This window comes from Dipodomys merriami, unplaced genomic scaffold (assembly GCF_024711535.1).
Source record: "Dipodomys merriami isolate MVZ:Mamm:240054 unplaced genomic scaffold, mDipMer1.0.p SCAF_628, whole genome shotgun sequence".
NCBI lineage: Eukaryota > Metazoa > Chordata > Mammalia > Rodentia > Heteromyidae > Dipodomys > Dipodomys merriami.
The window spans coordinates 124,689-132,396 of record NW_027206211.1 but is presented as its reverse complement, the minus strand read 5'-3'; the positions used below and the strand labels follow the sequence as shown (position 1 = coordinate 132,396).

General features: G+C 52.3%; 1 long non-coding RNA gene across 1 annotated transcript; it reads right to left on the bottom strand.

Moving 5' to 3' along the window:
• Positions 1-1,374: 1,374 nt before the first annotated feature.
• Positions 1,375-4,255, bottom strand: LOC138815154 (uncharacterized). Its single transcript, XR_011368188.1, has 3 exons — positions 4,150-4,255; positions 3,618-3,729; positions 1,375-1,455 (listed from the first exon to the last, which is right to left on the bottom strand). It is a non-coding gene; the product is annotated as an uncharacterized lncRNA (long non-coding RNA).
• Positions 4,256-7,708: the final 3,453 nt, after the last annotated feature.

The window sequence follows — 7,708 nt, the reverse complement described above, 5'->3', positions numbered from 1 at the left end:
CGTTATGTCAAAAATGAACTTTACAACATTGGTGCAGGGGGAGTGTGGGGGAGGAGCAGGGAGGATTGGTTGGGGGGGTGAGAGGGAACATGGGAAGGGATGGGAAGTGGAAACAAAGGAGGAGGCTACAATGCTTGATATGAAATTACTCATTATCTTGCCCATGTAATTGTATCCCCTATGTACAGTATTTTCACAATTAAAAAATGGAAAATAAATGAATAAAACAAAAATACAATAAATAACCAATACAAACAGGACATGGACTGAAAATCTATATGTAAGTAGAAATCTTACCTTTACAATATATATAAATAGAATTTTTCCAGGGCTGGGACTTTAATTCATGCCTAGGGACCAGGCCTCACTTTCTTGTCTTCAAGCATGGTGAGCTTCCCCTTCGTCCACAGTGCTTCAGAGTTACCCAGGCCTTAAGTTCAAAATCAAAGGTAGGAGAAACAGCGTGAATTGCAAGCCAGGGAGCTAATTTTTTTCTGCTTTTTGCTTTTTTTGCCAAGCATGGTCTTGAACTCAGGTCATGGTAACCGTGCCTCAGCTTTCATCACCATAGGCTGGGGTGCAGCCGCTGGAAACACAAGCTATCCTGGGATCCTAGAACTTCAGGCCCTGTGCAACGGGGGAATTGCACAGAAAAAAGTGGCAGGATGGCATTTTTACATTTTCTTACTTTGCAGTATGGCCATCTGGGTCTGAGTGATCTGGCTCCAAAGCATACTTCACCTTGCATTGCTGAAGGCTTGCAGGCTACTGAGGAAGCCATAATCCCGAACAATGATTAGCCAAGCACCAGTGGCTCTCACCAGTCCTCCTTGATACTTACAAGGCTGTGATAGGAGGATCATGGTCAAAGTAACCCTAGGCAGGAAAGTCCTTGAGACACCTGTCCAACCTCAATGCCAACAAAGCCAGAAGTAGAGCTGTGTGGCTCCAGTGGTAGAGGGCTAATCTTGAGCAAGAACACCTCATGGACTGTGACCAGATCCTGAGTTCAAGGTCCAGGACTGGCAAAAACAGACATACACACAATCTGTGCAGCCATCTGGCTAAAGCAGGTCTCCCTCTTGTCCCCAACTGGATTGGACAGACTTTCCTGGTAAAGGAGCTGCTGTCATGTTGACTAGGCCCATTTGGTCTGCATCCCAGGATTCCAGGCACACCCCCATTTTTTCATCGTTCTTTTTCACCAATGGGATCCAAGAATAGTGGACATGCCCATATTACATGCTTCCCAGTAGCACCTGGAATCCCTCTGTTGGGTGACACCACTATCAGCAGTTGAGGAATGTAGAGGTGGCTGAGTGGTGAGCAAGAGACTCCAGGTGACTTTGAGGTAGAGTAGAAAACGATGTCCTAGTCAGTGAGTGGGAGAATAGAAGATTTTCTAGAGCCTGGGAATGTGGCCAGCCCAACTTTCCCGTCCTGGCGCTCAGATGTCTGAAACAATAAGAATCAATGAGAGAACTGTGGGCAAAAAGCTGCCACAAGAACACCAGCAGTATCCTCCCGACAGACCTGAAACATTCAAGAAAACAAAGAACACGAAAAAGGGAGGGATCCCCAAGACAAACACCACTGGGGAGCGAGATTGAATGGAGAGTCCAGCGAAAGGTGATGCCGACCATGGGCCTACCCTGACTTTGGACTCAGTCACAGCCACCAGGGTCCAGAGTGTCAAGGGTCCCAATCCCACCAAGGATCCACAGAGGTGCTACCTGCATATGGTGCCCACCCTGGACCACAGAAAAGAAGAAACCAGGCACTCTGTGCCAAGATCCAACCACTGAAGTAGGGAGACAGACCCGCAGGGTCAATGGGAGTAAGAGAGGGAGAAGATAGACCAGATACATGCAGCACGAAAAATGGAGGTAGAAATCCAAAAGGCACCCATACAGCGGTTGGTTTCGGCAGAAAGCGATTTACAATGTGCACTGGCCCAAGTGCAGCAGGCCGCTGATGACAGAGAAAGGGAGCATGAAGCTGTCACCAGCTGCCTACAAGCTACAGAGTGGCGTGTGGCAGAGCTGGAGATAGTGGCTTCTCTGGTCACTGCTGCAAAGGAGAAGACCAAAATGTTCCTCAAACAGCTGAATGATGTGATCCTTCAGCTCGAGGAAAATACCAGAAACTTTGATGACCTGGAGCAAGTGAACACAGAGTTGCAGGAGAAGGTGGAAGTGCTGTAGATACAGAGGAGCAACATGAAGAAGAGAATATGCAAGTTCCAACAAGGGCTGGAGGGCATTAGGTACTGAAGATGGAGTTGAATAACCTGGAGGAACAACTTCATATCCAGGTCCAGGAAAACCAGTCTCCGTCTTCAGAACGTGGAGCAGCAGGAGCAACTGCAGAGACTGGAGGAGAAAGCCTAGGATCAGCAGGAGACCCCTGAGACCCCACGATGTGCATGTGTGTGGGATAGACAACCGGAGGAAAAGCTGGCCCTGCTGTGGGACGCTCTCCACCGGGTGAGCAGTGAGAAGGAGGAGCTTGCCAGCATCCTGGACACAAAGCAGCAGATGAAGAAACATCTGCGGGAGCAGTAGGACTGCTCAGAGAAGAAGATAGAGAAATGGATAGTGGTGGCTGAGAGAGAGAGAGAGCCAAGCAGCTCAGGAGCAGCAGGAGCAGTCCCTGGGCCAGTGCAGGAGTTCAGAACCTCCTGTGAATGGCACATTGTCTCCAATGAGCGACTGTGGTCTGAGAAGGAGGCCCTGCAGCAGCACTTAGAGAGGCAGATCCAGCTGCTGGAGCAGCTGATGCAAGTGAAGGGCTCAACAAACTGGAGGGACCAGGTGGTGTCCCCGAAGTGGCAGGACACTCTCAAGTGCCTGGAAGCCACCAGATCACAGGAGGAATGCCTGCAAGCCCAGCTGAGCTTCCTGGCTTTCCCTGGGGAAGGGGAAGGGATGAGCCCTGGAGAAGCAAAAGGTAACTAGGTGAATCCCCCCCACCACATGTGACCATCACACAGGATGGAGAGGTTCCCCAGACCAAGAGTGACATGGCTCTGAGAGTGCTCTTGGAGGATGAGATCCACAGGGGGAAACCCTGACCCAAGAATGGTGGGCTAGCTTCAGGCACCCCATGGCCAACCCAGCAGCTCAGTGCCAGACTGAGCTGGAGCCACAGACCCTCATCCATGACCTGCCTGATGAGGTGGACTTCCAGAGTCCAGCAGGTAAGCTCCACCATTGATGCAGCCAGCTTTTGGCACACATCCAAACTATCAAGGAGTCCCTCATGGTGTGTAAAGAGCAGATGTTGGTCCTGAATGAGCTATGTTGGGAAAAAGCCCAGTGCATGCACTGGCTGTCTCAGGAGAAGATCGAGAAGAGGAGAGTGTTGAGGAGCTGCTGTCACTCCTAGCCAGGGAAAGCACAGACAGCAGTTTCCAGATGCCAGCACAGGCTGAGCCTCCCATCCCCCTCCCCAACACTGCTTCAGAAGCAACTTGAAGACAGCATGGAAACTGCCAGAGGAGAGGTCAGGGTTCCCGACCCCATAGTGGATTCCCCCAAGGAGCAGGTCCTGCCCCAGATGCCCCACATCCAGATCTGCCCACAGCTTCCAGGCTCAGGGGAGGAGTGCTCTCTCACTTTCTCCGGTAGACTGATGTAGATGACGACTCTCTATGTGACATACTGACTCTCAAAAGCGTTGGCAGCCACCAGAAGTAGGTGACCAAGTGGCTTTCTCTCAGGCCTCCATCTGCCGGGCAACGGGAAGGTTAAACTGGGGATAGGGTAGGGCAGAGGCTGAAGGGAGTTGGCCCAAACTCAAGGGACATCTAATGGCCTATTGGTGGCCCATTGGTGACTTCTGGCATGCTAGGCAAACACTCTACCACTGATCCACATTCTCAGCTAGGATGATTTTTCCCCCTCCCAAACCCATATGGCCATTCCTCAGATAAATAGGAAGTAGGGGCTAGGATTAATATGAAGCACAAGTCTGGTTCAACCCAAAATATTCCCCTGCCCCCTCTTCCCACACCCTGAGTTGAAGTTTTTCTTCTACCATTGAGGGATGAGAGAGGGAGGGGGGAGTCCCAAGAAAATACCAACAACAGTGGCCCCCTGAGTCCCACATCCTTCCCCACACAAGTGGTCCTCCAGATTCCAATCTTACCTGACTCAATGTAAAGTCTAAACTGTCTCCCTACCACTGCAAGGCTCAGGATGAAATAAAAGTCAGCCCAGGCCTCAGCCCACACCCAAAGTGGAAGCTCCTAGTCCCAGACCTACTTCCACCTCTGACTGCCCCTAGTTAGGCCACACCCACCACTCACCACTATGATGGTGGTGATGAACTCATGGATGGATTCCAGGAAGAAGGTCTATGGCAAAGAGCAGAAGCATCAGGGTGAGCAGGGCAGAAGGAGGTGGGGTGATTGCTCTGGGATCTTCCTTGGAGCCCTCCCATCCAGCCAGAACCATGCTGACCCAAAGCACGAACAAGGCCAGGGGGTGAGACGAGATGGAGGAGCACAGGATTAAAGGAGGTACTGCTTTGTCTTGGAGGACTTGATTAATTCCAATTATAATTAATTCCAATTACATTTGGCCCATGCCAATCCCAAAGACATCATGCAATGCCTCTCCGTGTTGTTGTTGGTCGTGAAGGCTGTCCCTGAGCTCTTTTTCTCAAGGCTGGCACTCTACCACTTGAGCCACACTGCCATTTTTGTTTTCTGATGGTTCATCGATAAGAGTCTCATACACTGTCCTGCCCAGACTGGCTTGGCACCATGATCCTCCAGATCTCAGCTTCCTGCGTAGCTAGAATGACAGGCATGAGCCACCAGTGCCCAGTATGTGATGCCTTTTGAAGGCATCTTGGCGAGTCTGTAAAGGAGCCCCAAAGGGCCTGGATAGACGATGACCCAATCAAGGAGCCGGGATGGGGGAAGGTTGACCTTCTAGCCATTCTGTTCCTCCAAAATTGAAGATGCCAGGTGATGTTGTATGCACCAAACACCTGGGCCAGCAGCCACCAGGCTTAGTGGGGGAAAAAGTAGAGAATACCCAAAGACTGCAGTGTAGAAATCTCTGATTTTGCATATATGTGGTGTGTGTGTTTGTGTTTGTGTGTGTGTGTGTGTGTGTGTGTGTGTGTGTGTGTGCAGCCCCACTTCCTTTTTGATGGTTAATTGTAGGTATGAGTCTCAAGGACTTTGCTGTCCATGGTGGCTTTGAATCATGATTGGGGGCCCCAGGGAAGCAAGAGTAAACACAAGTGACAAGTACAATCCCTATTGTGGGCCACTCCTGCCCCCTGGTGGCCACACACGGAACATGCGGTCTCATGCCATTATCCTCTAGAGTTCAATTTGGGCAAGTTACTAGGGCCAAGCTGACTTTTGCTCACCCTGATTGCTGATGCCTGAGTAGGTCTGTTCAACCCTAGGCCCAGAGAGCTCCAGGAGGCCCAGCTTTCCAGGGCAACAGGGAAGGGAGAGGTCAGCTCCAGGCTGAGCTAAGAGCCTTTGCCCACGGATACCCTAACTTGGCCTTACTTATCACCATAAGACCTGTCAAAGAAAAACCCCCAAAAACAAAATTGGATCTGTGCCTCCAAGTGTTAGAGCTCTAGCATTGAACCAAAGAGCTCAGGGACAGGGCCCCCAAGCTTTTAGTTAAAGACCCCCAGCTGACTTCCCTCATAAAACACAGCTTGTCTAAATGTGAACTGGTAGGATTTGTGACGTGTTTCTGAAGAATGGTGATACTGAAGAAAGCACCCTAATTCTAATGACAGCTGAACTTGTGACATACAGCTATGTGCTGAGTCCTTCACAGGGCGCTATTTACTGGGTCCTTCCCTCATGGGAGTTATATGCTGAGTCCTTAAAAAGATGTTGTTTGCTGAGTCATCCCAAAGGGTGCTATGTGCTGAATCCCTGAGAAGAGTGGGCCATCCTGGTTTTTTTTAAAGGGGGCTTTTTGCTGAGTCCATTACACAAAGTATTGTACTCTGAGTCCTTCAAAAGTTGTGGTGTGTTAATGCATCCTAAAGGGTCCTGCTATGTGTGAGCCATTGAGAAGAGAGGGATGAAGTGTATTTTGAGTGCTGTGTGCCAAGTCCTTTCCATAGGGTGCTCTGTACTGTCCTTCAAATGGTGCTGTGTGCTGAGAGCTTCCACAGTGTGGTATGTGCTGAGTCCTTCAAAATTGTTCTGTGTGCTGAGTTTATCGAAGGAAGCTGTGCACTGGGTGTTTTACACAGCGTGCTTCAACACAGATTATGATGAGTCCCTGGGAAAGAGTGCTATGTGCTGAGTGTTTCAAAGCATGCCATTCACTGAGTCCTTTACACTGTGGGCTATAGACTCCCTCCTTCAAAGGGTGCTGGGTAGAGTACTCAGCATACTACATGCTGAGTCCTTCAAGGGGAGCTGTGTGCTGAGTCATTTACACAGGGTGCTTTGTGCTGATTTTGGAAGTGTGCTGTGTGCTGAGTCATCCCAAAGGGTGCTATGTTCTGAGTCCTTGAGAGGTGGTTATCCCCAACAATCACACAGACACAAACACAAACACACATACACACAGGAGTGTCACCATGCAACTGCTTGGTGTGTGGAGTGGAGGGGGATGGAGGAGAGTCTCCTCCAGCGGTGGGGCTGAGGGGAGATTCGATCCCCTGGGCCGGTACTGGGGGTGGGGGTAATGTTGAGCTGAGGTAAGGCTGCAATTGCCATGGTCTAGAAGCCTCAGGGCCCAGTCAGGGCTGCAATTGTGGCCAGGGGTGGGGGGTGGGACCCAGGGGAGGAGGGGGCAGGGCCCAGGAGCACACTTTGGTGGCAGCAATGGCCAGGAGCTCCAGGGGCATCGGTGTGTGTGCAGCAGGGGTGGGTGGCCCAGGAGAGGAGTGTGGGTCCAAGAGAGTGCTGGGAGAAGAGCGAGCTTGAGCACAAGCACTAATGGAAACGGCTTCAGTGGCTGGCGGGTGCTCCGATCATAGTGTGAGTCCTGGCCGGGAGCGCAGAGCATGTGGAGCTGCAAGGCAGGCACATCGCCACACGCAGCCCCTCGGAGGCGCCCAGCCATGGTGGCCCTGAGTCTGAGGTCCCGGTTCGGGGAGCACGGCAGAGGCAGTGGCTGCTGAGGCGGCGGCGGCCACAGGTTAGGAGGCCGCTGAGTCTGCGGTGGTGGCTGAGGAAGAGCAGAGGCTGCGCACAGCTACACCACGCGCCCGCGCTGGGTTTCAAACATGGCGCTGCTGGCTGGGACCCGCGGAGCCTCTAGCAGTCACCTGGCGGAGATGTTGCGCCCCTGGCCTGCTGGTGGCCCTGACTTGGTTCCAGCCCTCGGTTCTCAGACTCCTGGCGCCACACGGAGTCGCAGCCTACAGCTTCTTCCAGCAGCACACGTGAGTGGCCGACCTGAGCTCCCGCACTCCACAACCCCCCCTGTAAACCCCATCCCCCACTCTACCCTTCCTCCCCACCCTCGCGGACCCGGACCCTTGCCTCTTGCCTCCCCATCCTGCCCTGCCTGTGCCTCCACCGTGCCCCACAGTCTGTCCTGGCTCTGCCACAAATGCACCCCAGGGGTGGGGGGTGGAGGTGGGTGTCCACCTGAGGATCCCACCCTCATCCCTAGTGGCCAGTGTTCCAGGAAAAGGGGAGCTGCAGGGATGGGGAGGAGGGGACACCACAGAACCCCTGGCCTGGAGCAGTGGGAACCAC